The sequence below is a fragment of the Myxocyprinus asiaticus genome, chromosome 18, assembly GCF_019703515.2.
Source record: "Myxocyprinus asiaticus isolate MX2 ecotype Aquarium Trade chromosome 18, UBuf_Myxa_2, whole genome shotgun sequence".
In the NCBI taxonomy this organism is placed as follows: domain Eukaryota; kingdom Metazoa; phylum Chordata; class Actinopteri; order Cypriniformes; family Catostomidae; genus Myxocyprinus; species Myxocyprinus asiaticus.
The window spans coordinates 29,675,627-29,689,118 of record NC_059361.1 but is presented as its reverse complement, the minus strand read 5'-3'; the positions used below and the strand labels follow the sequence as shown (position 1 = coordinate 29,689,118).

Sequence of the window (13,492 nt, the reverse complement as noted above, 5' to 3'; positions counted from 1 at the left end):
TTTCATTAATGGATCTTTCTTTTGAAAAAGAAATATTTTTAATAATTTTTTTTTTTTTTTTTAACAAATCAGAGATAAATTAAACACAATTCTTGCAAGTTTTTTGGTGATTTATGTCTCGGAAGACTTTTAGGAACAACATCACACAATACAGTAACAGTTCTTGATTCAGTTCAAGTAGGACATGAGCGAAGTCATATTCCAAGTTAGTTTGATTAATTAAAAAAACAGGCTCATAAGAGTAATCTGTTCGGGTACCAAAGGCTATTCAGCGCTGCTGTTGAATAGTGTTGAAAGTAGCACTGCTGAGTATTTTAGCACGATTTTCCGTCTGCATTGGTGGAAAAATGCATTTTCAAAAAGAACCATTAACGGATCCGAATGTCATGAAAAGCATATGGTTTCGGTATCTTTTTGAAAATGGAACCTATAGGCAGGCTGATGAAGCTTGGGTAAACATTGTGGTGGTGGCCGGGGCGGGTATCAGCACTGCCAGTGGTATACCTGACTTCAGGTGGATACTGCACTCAAACCTTTGACTACTATGTTCTATCTACTGCTGAATAATCATTTCATTCATCAATTCTCTTTGTTTCAGGACACCAGGTACAGGTCTTTATGCCAATGTTGCGAAATATGACATCCCTTACCCGGAAGCAATTTTCAACATTGACTACTTCCCTGACAACCCACATCCTTTCTTCTCATTGACCAAGGAGCTGTACCCCGGATGCCACTGTCCAAACTATGTCCACTATTTCATCCGCATGCTGCATCAGAAGGGCCTGCTGCTTCGCTTGTACACTCAGAACATCAATGGACTTGAAAAGTGTGAGATCAGTAGTATTTTATATAAGGGCACGCAATAACTAAGTTCAGAATTGTAACAGAAATTCAGATTTAAAATTTAAAGAGAACTCTCTTCAGATTAATTATGAAAAGTGAAATTTGCATAGTTATGGGATTTGGATTTTCGTACCATGTCCGTCTTAGTGTGTGGTATCCCAGATGACAAGCTTGTGGAGGCTCATGGGAGTTTCACCACTGCTGCCTGTCACCTCTGCTATACACCATATGCTGCAGAGGAATCCAAGGTAAAGAGAGATCCAAATAACAATATTGAATAAACATTATTGATCACACATCTTCTTTTCTCTTTTCCTATCAGCAAACTATTATAAATGGTAACATTCCTATCTGTACTTTTTGTGCTGGGGCGGTCAAACCTAACATTGTTTTCTTCGGGGAAGATCTACACAAAAATTACTTTCAGCATGCTAAAGATTTCCCAAAAGCAGACCTCATGAACATGGGAACCTCTTTAAAGGTGGGTGGTAAAATGCTATAAAGTGTCTTTGTAGTGGTTAAATGTGAATTTTATTTCGTGATATTCTCAGTTTTTGAAGATAATTATAAATATCACAATATATAAATGGAAAGGTGAATAAAAACAAAGGCCTTTCGACTTATAACTTTGTCCAAAGTAAAGGTTGGTCTATGTTAGATCATGCATCCCAACTAATGAATGTTTTCCATCCTTACTGACAACGCCATACATGTTAGATCCAGTCTCCCACTAGACCTTAAATATCAGATTTTTTCTGACATCCGAAACCTGTCAACATCAACAGCTTGTTAACTCTTCTACCAGCCCAAGATTTAGGCACAGACAGCAAGGGAATCTAGCAAAAGGCAGGAGATGAAGTGATGGTAAAGCAGGTTTTATTGAATAATCTTCCTGAAATACAGTGCATTCAGAAAGTATTCAGACCTCTTCATTTTTTTCACATTTTGTTATGTTGCAGCCTTATTCTAAAATGCTGATGTGATATTTTTTTTTTTTTTAACATCAATCTGCACTCCATACCCCATAATGATGAGGCAAAAACCAGATTTTTTTATAACTTTGCAAATTTATTAAAAATAAAAAACTGAAATATCACATTGACATAAGTATTCAGAACCTTTGCTATGACACTTGAAATGTAGCTCAGGTGCATCCATTTCTCTGGATCATCTTAGAGCTGATTCTACACTTTGATTGGAGTCCACCTGTGGCAAATTCAATTGATTGGACATGATTTGGAAAGGCACACACCTGTCTATATAAGGTCTTTGGGCTGAAAATGCATATCAGAGCAAAAACCAAGTCATGAGGTCAATGGAACTGCCTGCAGAGCTCAGAGACAGGATTGTGTCGAGGCACAGATCTGGGGAAGGCTACAAAAAATATGGCTGTGTTGAAGGTTACCAAGAGCACAGTGGCCTCCATAATTCTTAAATGGAATTCGTTTGGAGCAACCAGGACTCTTCCTAGAGCTGGCTGCCCAGCCAAACTGAGCAATCGGAGGAGAAGGTCCTTGGTAAGAGAGGTGACGAAGAACCCGATGGTCACATTTGGTTGATCTCCAGAGATCATGTGTGGAGATGGGAGAAACTTGCAGAAGGACAACATCACTGCACTGAGTTAAGGGTCTGAATACTTATGTCAGTGTGACATTTTAGTTTTTTCTTTTTAATAAATTTGCAAAGTTATTAAATCAGTTTTTTTTTTTTTTTTTTTTTTTTTGCTCTGTCATTATGGTGTATGGAGTGTAGACTGATGTGGGGAAAAAAAATGTTTTTAAAGCATTTAAGGCTGCAATGTAACGATGTGAAAAAAATGAAGGGGTCTGAATACTTCCTGAATGCACTGTATGTCTGTAAAGTAATTACTGCAGATGTCTGTAATGCATACCATTGATTCACAATGATAAGTGGTCTCTGTAAAAATCACAGAGATGAATGCGTTTACAGCATTTACACACTGCTGTAATGTGGAACTGACCTAATAGAAAATATATACTGCGCTGATTATGCAGGAAATATGAAACATGAGAATATACTGTTTTTTTTTTTTAAGAAATAAATTGATTGGAATATCTGGCTAAATACAACAAAACTGACATTAACAAGCCTGAGATCTTGTATTACGTTTTTGAATTATAAATATGGACAATCCCTTCATTATGTAATTTTATTTGTCCCTCCGGAATATGTTTCGAAACACGGGGCTCAAAACGATTTCCACACTCGCACTGCTTTTAAAAAAATAAAATAAAAGCAGTGGGAGTTCCTTCCAATTTTCCTAAACAACAAAAAAAAGACTGATTGTTTCTCTTACAAGAGTAAACCAACACTTGAGAAAAACATGCATCAGTCTAAACATAGCAGTCAACATTATCCGAAGTGAAGTGTGTCTTATGTTTTCTGGCATCTTCTTTTAACCAACATCCAATTCAGACATGGAGAACTTAAGAAACAGCTGTTTAAAGGGCTCAAGGGCTAGAAAGTGCAGATTTATGGATTTTAAACAAAATATCAATTCTCATGGGATAAATATTTCCAGGGGTTATTTTTACAGGCTATTTTATAGTATAGATAAAACTTGAAATGGAGACAACTCTTCTCTAAATTGTGAAGACAAAACAGCACACAGCTTAAGATTAAACCGAAATTATAATGCATAGCAAGAGCAAGCAACAATATAAAAACAAAAGTATAAAGTAAAATGTAATATACAAAATGAATATGAAGAAATTAGTTATGTAATATGAAGTACATATAAAAGTAATATGATTCATAAAGTAATATGAAAGAATTAAGTACAACACGGGTGTATTTTGGCTCTCCTAAAGCCCCCCACACACCCTCTGGTTGCCATTTAAAAACTCAAATTAAGCCGTCTTATTTTATTTGTGAATCAATGAACTCTGCAACGGTGCAGCCCAATTTTTAATTTTTTTAAATTGAGCATTAAATAATAATAGGGGTAGGCGATATGACCAAAAACTTGTATCACAATATGAGTAATTTTATATCACGATAACGTTATACATCACCATATAGAAAAAGTTTTCTGGAAAATTAATACAAATTTGTTTATATATTAAATAACCCTATTGTAATGCATATTTTTGGAACTCCAGTCAGTGAATTAAATACTTTAATTAAAATACTTCCTCTTTTTTTTTTGGAACAAGACAAGCAATGCCAAAGTAAATAAATAAAAATCATCTTGTTTTCAAAAATCAACCTTACAAAAATGCTAAATATAACAGTATGCCACATTTCAGTTTAAAATGTTGTTGACCAGTATTATTAATATTATTATAAACTTTAAACAAGAACCGTAAGATCTTCTCAAAGCGGGAGCCTAGGTAGCTCAGTGGTAAAAGACGCTGACTACCACCCCTGGAGTTCACTAGTTCGAATCCCAGGGCGTGCTGAGTGACTCCAGCCAGGTCTCCTAAGCAACCAAATTGGCCCGGTTGCTAGGGAGGGTAGAGTCACATGGGGTAACTTCCTCGTGGTTGCCATAATGTGGTTCGTTCTCGGTGGGGTGCGTGGTGAGTTGAGCACAGATGCCGCGGTGGATGGCGTGAAGCCTCCACACGCACTATGTCTCCGTGGCAATGCGCTCAACAAGCCACATGATAAGATGCGTGGGTTGATGGTCTCAGACGCGGAGGCAACTGGGATTCATCCTCCGCCACCCGGACTGAGGCGAATCACTACGCGACCACGAGGACTTAAAAGCGCACTGGGAATTGGGCATTCCAAATTGGTTGGGAAAAAAAAATCTTCCCAAAGCAATGCGACAGAAAATAAAACAAGTAAAAAAATATCCAATGAAAATAAACAAATAAATGACAGAATTAATGCAGAGTTCATTTTTTGGCTTTCATAATATTCTTTGCATGCTTCATTTTGATGTGGTAAAACAGATTGCTTATATTATGAGTGATTATCATTGTACAAAACAGTTTGCAGCTTAATTTTTTTTACTCTGTACACCATGTCGCACCTGTTTTAATAACAAGCTCCTCTTAATTTTCTTGAATCGTTTGCGAGTCCTCCCATTCTGTGGAGATTTCTTTCTCCATTTGGGGTTTTCCATTTCTCCATTGAGTAGCGCAAGTGATCCTGCTCTGAGCTCTCCTGTCTCTGGAGCACAAATATGGAAAGGCTGCTGGATTCGCGCGCACTTCGGAGCTCCAGAGACAGCACGCGCCACAGTCATGTGAAACATTCGTGTGTCAGATGAGTAGAATATTTAGCACTTTTAAAGCACCAAACGCACAGTCATTAAATTTGCTTGGGCAGCCGCAGAAAATTTTTCAATGCTGGAAAAACCCTGTCCATGTTTCTTCAGTTCTCTCAGTCTCACGTGAAGCCCTGCCCACTGATAGATAAGCCCACAATGCACACATGAATATTTACATATTGCGATATACATGATATAGCAAAATCTCTATTGGTTGACACTTTATATTGTCACCACGTTATATATCGTCATATCGCTCAGCCCTAATTAATCATAAAAAAAAAAAACAATGAACGAAATGTCAAGAATTAAGTATTTATCCCCCTATTTTAATACTTGCTTGAACCATCTTTTGCAGCTATTACAGCCATCTGTCTTTTTGGATAAGTCTCTATCAACTTTGCACAATGTGATGGAGCAATATTAGCCCATTCCTCTTTGCAAAATTGTTCAAGCTTTACCAAGTTAGTTGGGGATTGGTGATGGACAGCAATTTTGAAGTCTCTCCACAGATCAGAGGTCAGGACTCTGACTGGGCCACTCAAGGACATCAGTTTTTTTCATTTTAGGCCACTACAGTGTTGCTCTGGCTTTGTGCTTTTGATTATTGTCCTGCTGAAACACAAACTTCCTAATTTTACACTTTCTGCCAGAGGGGAGTACATTCTTATCCAAAATCTCTGTATTTTGCAGCATTCATTATTCCATCAATTTTCACAAGATTGCCAGTCCCTGCTGCTAAAAGGCTCCCTCATAATATGATGCTACCACCAGCGTCTTTCACTGCAAATCAGCCACATAACACCATCCCTAAGGTGTTGGCTTGCGCTACACATACCGTTTAGTGTTTAAGACAAAAAGTTTCACTTTAGTCTCATTAGACCACAAGACCTTCTGCCACATATTTGCAGTATCTTCCAAGTGAGGTATTGCCAAGTCTTTTCGGGCAAGCATGTGCTTTCTTTTTTTTTTTAAGCAAAGGCTTCTTCCTAGCCACTCTCCCGTACTGCCCCTTTGTGTGCTATAGTTTTGAGATTGTTGAGCCATGCACATTATTTCAAGTTACAGCCACTGACCTCTGTAGCTCATTCAGAGTGAAGGTTGGTTTTGCAGTAGCAATGTGTTTATAAGATAATATCTTGCTCCTGAGTAAGGTTAACCTAGAAATTACGAAGTGAATGAATATTTTGTTATTCTCAATTTTAGTTTTAGGTTTTATTTATTTTGAGATTTTGAATTTTTTTTTAATTTGTCATGATATATAATTCTGTTTACCAGCTGGGGGAAAGTCATGCCAAGATTTCAGTTTTTTCCCCCCATTCTGATGGTTGATGTGAACATTAACTGAAGCTCCTGACCCATATCTGCATGATTTTATACATTACACTGCTGCCACATGATGGCTGATTAGATTATTGCATGAATAAGTAGGTGTGCCTAACAAAGTGGCCGGTGAGTGTATATATTAGAGCTGTCAGAATTGACGCGTTAACGCATGCGATTAATTAAAAAAGTTATCACTGTAAATAAAAGAAACTCTGCACACACACACACACACAACAGCGCTTCAGGGATAACATGAAGAAAGGACCTCTTAATGCTATTTGATGTACAGAACAAGCCCAGATGGGACTTGTGATAGAAATCAAGTATTTTTCTGCCCATGTAAGGCACATTATAATTACCACAGAAGCACATCAAGTCTTAACTATCACCAAAATGCAGAATGAGATGTTTTTGTCTGCAAGCGCTCTTCATGTGAAGTTCAAATTGGCATTGCCGTTGATGACCTGACTCGAATCATGAATGCAGCTTCATGATTGCTGTACGAAAGTGGATAGCCACAGTCTACTGGCAGATTAATACTGTGCAGGATGAGAGTTTAAGAGATTTAATGCCCATTGCAATGAAAATGCAACATATGTGGGGACTAGTACTTTTGATTTGTCAACCTCCCACTTAGACTTTGGGAAATGTTTAATGTTACTTGAATTGGTGATATTTTAGTGCATTTCTATCTTTATACTGTAGAAGAATTGGTTTGGAAAATGTTAAAGCATTATATTTTTATGTTATGTCGTTGTATTGTGTGTGTGTGTGTGTGTGTGTGTGTGTATATATATATATATACACAATGTGTGTGTGTGTGCGTATATGTATGTGTATATAATATATATATATATATATATATATATATATATATATATATATATATATATAGGTGCATCTCAATAAATTAGAATGTCGTGGAAAAGTTCATTTATTTCAGTAATTCAACTCAAATTGTGAAACTCATGTATTAAATAAATTCAGTGCACACAGACTGAAGTAGTTTAAGTCTTTGGTTCTTTTAATTGTGATGATTTTGGCTCACATTTAACAAAAACCCACCAATTCACTATCTCAAAAAATTAGAATATGGTGACATGCCAATCAGCTAATCAACTCAAAACACCTGCAAAGGTTTCCTGAGCCTTCAAAATGGTCTCTCAGTTTGGTTCACTAGGCTACACAATCATGGGGAAGACTGCTGATCGACAGTTGTCCAGAAGACAATCATTGACACCCTTCACAAGGAGAGTAAGCCACAAACATTCATTGCCAAAGAAGCTGGCTGTTCACAGAGTGCTGTATCCAAGCATGTAAACAGAAAGCTGAGTGGAAGGAAAAAGTGTGGAAGAAAAAGATGCACAACCAACCGAGAGAACCGCAGCCTTATGAGGATTGTCAAGCAAAATCGATTCAAGAATTTGGGTGAACTTCACAAGGAATGGACTGAGGCTGGGGTCAAGGCATCAAGAGCCACCACACACAGACATGTCAAGGAATTTGGCTACAGTTGTCGTATTCCTCTTGTTAAGCCACTCTTGAACCACAGACAACGTCAGAGGCGTCTTACCTGGGCTAAGGAGAAGAAAAACTGGACTGTTGCCCAGTGGTCCAAAGTCCTCTTTTCAGATGAGAGCAAGTTTTGTATTTCATTTGGAAACCAAGGTCCTAGAGTCTGGAGGAAGGGTGGAGAAGCTCATAGCCCAAGTTGCTTGAAGTCCAGTGTTAAGTTTCCACAGTCTGTGATGATTTGTGGTGCAATGCCATCTGCTGGTGTTGGTCCATTGTGTTTTTTGAAAACCAAAGTCACTGCACCCGTTTACCAAGAAATTTTGGAGCACTTCATGCTTCCTTCTGCTGACCAGCTTTTTAAAGATGCTGCTTTCATTTTCCAGCAGGATTTGGCACCTGCCCACACTGCCAAAAGCACCAAAAGTTGGTTAAATGACCATGGTGTTGGTGTGCTTGACTGGCCAGCAAACTCACCAGATCTGAACCCCATAGAGAATCTATGGGGTATTGTCAAGAGGAAAATGAGAAACAAAAGACCAAAAAATGCAGATGAGCTGAAGGCCACTGTCAAAGAAACCTGGGCTTCCATACCACCTCAGCAGTGCCACAAACTAATCACCTCCATGCCACGCCGAATTGAGGCAGTAATTAAAGCAAAAGGAGCCCCTACCAAGTATTGAGTACATATACAGTAAATGAACATACTTTCCAGAAGGCCAACAATTCACTAAAAATGTTTTTTTTGTTGGTCTTATGATGTATTCTAATTTTTTGAGATAGTGAATTGGTGGGTTTTTGTTAAATGTGAGCAAAATCATCACAATTAAAAGAACCAAAGACTTAAACTACTTCAGTCTGTGTGCATTGAATTTATTTAATACACGAGTTTCACAATTTGAGTTGAATTACTGAAATAAATGAACTTTTCCACGACATTCTAATTTATTGAGATGCACCTGTATATATATACACACACAGTGGGGGAAATAAGTATTGAACGAGTCAATTTTTTTCATTAAATATATTTTTTATGAGGTTATTCACATGAAATTTTCACCAGACATCAGTATTAACTCAAGAAATCCGCAAATGTAAAGAATTCACAACATTAAATTCCATAAATAAAGTTACACTATATTGCCAAAAGTATTCGCTCGCCCATCCAAATAATTGAATTCAGGTGTTCCAATCACTTTCATGGCCACAGGTGTATAAAATGAAGCACCTAGGCATGCAGACTGCTTCTACAAACATTTGTGAAAGAATGGGCCGCTCTCAGGAGCTCAGTGAATTCCAGCGTGGTACTGTGATAGGATGCCACCTGTGCAACAAGTCCAGTCGTGAAATTTCCTCGCTACTAAATGTTCCACAGTCAACTGTCAGTGGTATTATAACAAAGTGGAAGTGATTGGGAATGACAGCAACTCAGCCACGAAGTGGTAGGCCACGTAAAATGACAGAGCGGGGTCAGCGGATGCTGAGGCGCATAGTGCGCAGAGGTCGCCAACTTTCTGCAGAGTCAATCGCTACAGACCTCCAAAGTTCATGTGGCCTTCAGATTAGCTCAAGAACAGTGCGTAGAGAGCTTCATGGAATGGGTTTCCATGGCCGAGCAGCTGCATCCAAGCCATACATCACCAAGTGCAATGCAAAGCGTCGGATGCAGTGGTGTAAAGCACGTCGCCACTGGACTCTAGAGCAGTGGAGACACGTTCTCTGGAGTGACGAATCACGCTTCTCCATCTGGCAATCTGATGGACGAGTCTGGGTTTGGCGGTTGCCAGGAGAACGGTACTTGTCTGACTGCATTGTGCCAACTGTAAAATTTGGTGGAGGGGGGATTATGGTGTGGGGTTGTTTTTCAGGAGCTGGGCTTGGCCCCTTAGTTCCAGTGAAAGGAACTCTGAATGCTTCAGCATACCAAGAGATTTTGGACAATTCCTTGCTCCCAACTTTGTGGGAACAGTTTGGGGATGGCCCCTTCCTGTTCCAACATGACTGCGCACCAGTGCACGAAGCAAGGTCCATAAAGACATGGATGAGCGAGTTTGGTGTGGAAGAACTTGACTAGCCTGCACAGAGTCCTGACCTCAACCCGATAGAGCACCTTTGGGATGAATTAGAGCGAAGACTGCGAGCCAGGCCTTCTCATCCAACATCAGTGTCTGACCTCACAAATGCGCTTCTGGAAGAATGGTCAAAAATTCCCATAAACACACTCCTAAACCTTGTGGAAAGCCTTCCCAGAAGAGTTGAAGCTGTTATAGCTGCAAAGGGTGGGCCGACATCATATTAAACCCTATGGATTAAGAATGGGATGTCACTTAAGTTCCTATGCGTCTAAAGGCAGATGAGCGAATACTTTTGGCAATATAGTGTATGTGTAATAAAGTGGAATGACACAGGAAAAAAGTATTGAACATGCTAACTGAAATTTATTTAATACTTAGTGGAGAAGCCCTTGTTTGTAATGACAGCTTCAAGACACTTCCTGTATGAAGAAATTAATCGGCCGCAGTATTCAGGTGTAATTTTGGCCCATTCTTCTAAACATATTGTCTTTAAATCTTGAAGATTCCGGGGGGCCCTCTTGTGAACCTAGATCTTTAGCTCTTTCCACAAATGTTCAATTGGATTCAAATCAGGCGATTGACTGGGCCTTTCTAACACCTTGATTTTTTTCTCTGAAACCAATTGAGAGTTTCCTTTGCTGTATGCTTTGGATTGTTGTCCTGCTGGAAGGTCCACCCACATCTCATCTTCATCATCCTGGTGCATGACAGCAGATTCTTCTCAAGAATCTCCTGGTAAAGGGCTCCATACATCATTCCTTCAATTATATGAAGTCTGCCAGTACCATGCGATGACAAACAGCCCCACACCATGATGCTTCCACCTCCAAACATCACTGTTGGTATAGTGTTTTTAGGGTGATGTGCAGTGCCATTTCTTCTCCAAATATGGTGTGTAGTATGACAGCCAAAAAGTTCAATTTTGCTCTCGTCTGACCAGACTACACAGACTACATGAGCTTCGACATGCCTTTTCTTTAGTAGAAGTCTTGCGGGGTGAGCATGCATAGAGGCCATGGCGGTGGAGTGCATTGCCTATTGTTTTCTCTGTGACGATGGTACCTGCTGCCTCCAAGTGTTTCTGGAGCTCTTTCTGAGTGGTCCTTGGCTCTCGGGCTACTCTTCTGACTATTCTTCTGACTCCCTGGTCAGAAATCTTGCAAGGAGCTCCTGTGCTTGGCCGGTTGGTGACGGAGTGATGTTGCTTCCACTTGCGGATAATAGCCCCAGTGGTGCTTACTGGAAGATTCAGAAGTTTTGAAATATGTCTGTAACCGATTCCATCAATATGTTTCGCAACAATAAGGTTGCGAAGGTCTTGGGAGAGCTCTTTAATTTTACCCATCATGAGATGTTTCTTGTGTGACACCTTGGTAACGAAAAGGTAGGCCTGTTGTAAGGCAGGTCCTTACCAGACATCACCAGCAACAACGTCGCCTATGGGCACAAACCCACCTTCGCTGGACCAGACAGGACTGGCAAAAAGTGCTCTTCACTGACGAGTCGCGGTTTTGTCTCACCAGGGGTGATGGTCGGACTCGCGTTTATCGTCGAAGGAATGAGTGTTACACCGAGGCCTTTACTCTGGAGCGGGATCGATTTGGAGGTGGAAGGTCTGTCATGGTCTGGGGTGGTGTGTCACAGCATCATCGGACTGAGCTTTTTGTCATTGCAGGCAATCTCAACGCTGTGCGTTACAGGGAAGACATCCTCCTCCCTCATGTGGTACCCTTCCTGCAGGCTCATCCTGACATGACCCTCCAGCATGACTATGCCACCAGCCATACTGCTTGTTCTGGGCGTGATTTCCTGCAAGACATGTTTTTTGTTTTTGGCAACATTCGGAGTAAATTCTAGAGATTGTTATGTGGAAAATCCCAGGAGATCAACAGTTACAGAAATACTCAAACTAGCCCATCTGGCACCAACAACCATGCCACGGTCAAAATCACTGAGATCACATTTTTCCCCATTCTGATGTAAACATTAACTGAAGCTCCTGACCCGTATCTGCATGATTTTATGCACTGTACTGCTGCCACACAATTGGCTGATTAGATAATCGCATGGATGATTGTTGGTGCCAGATGGGCTGGTTTGAGTATTCCTGTGACTGCTGATCTCCTGGGATTTTCACACACAACAGTCTCTAGAATTTAATCAGAATGTTGCCAGAAACACAAAACATCCAGTGAGGGTCAGTTCTGCGGACTGAAACGCCTTGTTGATGAGAGGTCGACAGAGAATGGCCAGACTGGTTCGAACTGACAAAGTCTATGGTTACTCGGGTAACTGCTCTGTACAATTGTGGTGAGAATTATAGAATCTCAGAATGGTGGCACACAATATTAGGCAGGTGGTTTTAATGTTGTGGCTGATCGTGTGTATGTATGTGTGTGTGTGTGTGTGTGTGTGTGTGTGTGTGTGTGTATATATATATATATATACACACACACACACACACACACAATATATATATATCTAAAATATTTATTTAATATGAACTTATCAATATTTAAATATTTTTTCCAATACTGGAAAATTTTGTACCAGAAAGTTGACAAATTGTATTGTTAATGGTCTATTTTTATAACCAGTATGTTGCCCACCTGTAGTAGTCAGTAAATCACAGGATGACAGCAGTACAGTCTGAAATTATTGACATAGTGTTGCTTGCTTTTGTAAATATTAACTGATCATTTTAAATTAAAGGGATATTTTGTATTTAACATTTATATTACTATCTAAGAAGATTATTTATGCCATAAGAGTTAATCTGACAGTATTTGTGTTTTGTGGCAGATTGAGCCCTTTGCAAGCCTGATAAACACAGTGAAGTGTACAGTACCTCGTCTGTTGCTGTACCACGATCCAGATGGGCCCTTTGAACGGAGGCCCCTGAAGAGGGGAGACTATTTGGAACTGGGGGATCTCACAGATTCTGTCCAAAAACTTGCTGAGATCCTTGGGTGGCACACAGAGATCCAAGACCTGATGTTCAGTCAGGACAATGTGTTCGTGACTTCTTACACTGACCCCAGCAGCAGCGGTGATAACAGTGACTCCTCAGAGAAAAAAAGCAAGAGCTCAGAATCTTCTGAACCAAATCAATCATATCAACCACTCTAACACAGAGCCCTTTTTATATGTTTAATATGCAGAAGGCATTTGGGGGCCTGGCAAGAGTTTAAGACTCACTGTGATTTTCATTAACTCCATTTCATGTGAATGTGTGTTTGTTAGTTTAATGTGCATATGTGTGTTATTAATAGTCAGTTTGACAGACATGACTAGGTTTCTTGTGGGTCTAGACACTTGCACTCATTTTTGGCAACTCTTTATTTCAAATCCAGTTGAACATAGTTGATATTAAGTGCATTGTGGCTGCTTCTCATTTGGACTGAAAACCCATCTGGAGATTAAAGATATCTGGGATTACTTGATCTGCACATGTCAGTTGGAAGGTTAGAAACTTAAACCCACTTGTAATGGG

At 39.7% G+C, this 13,492-nt stretch overlaps 1 pseudogene; it reads left to right on the top strand.

The window, feature by feature from the left end:
• The first annotated feature begins 420 nt into the window (after window positions 1-420).
• Window positions 421-13,208, top strand: LOC127456137 (NAD-dependent protein deacetylase sirtuin-3, mitochondrial-like; annotated as a pseudogene).
• The last annotated feature ends 284 nt before the right edge of the window (window positions 13,209-13,492 follow it).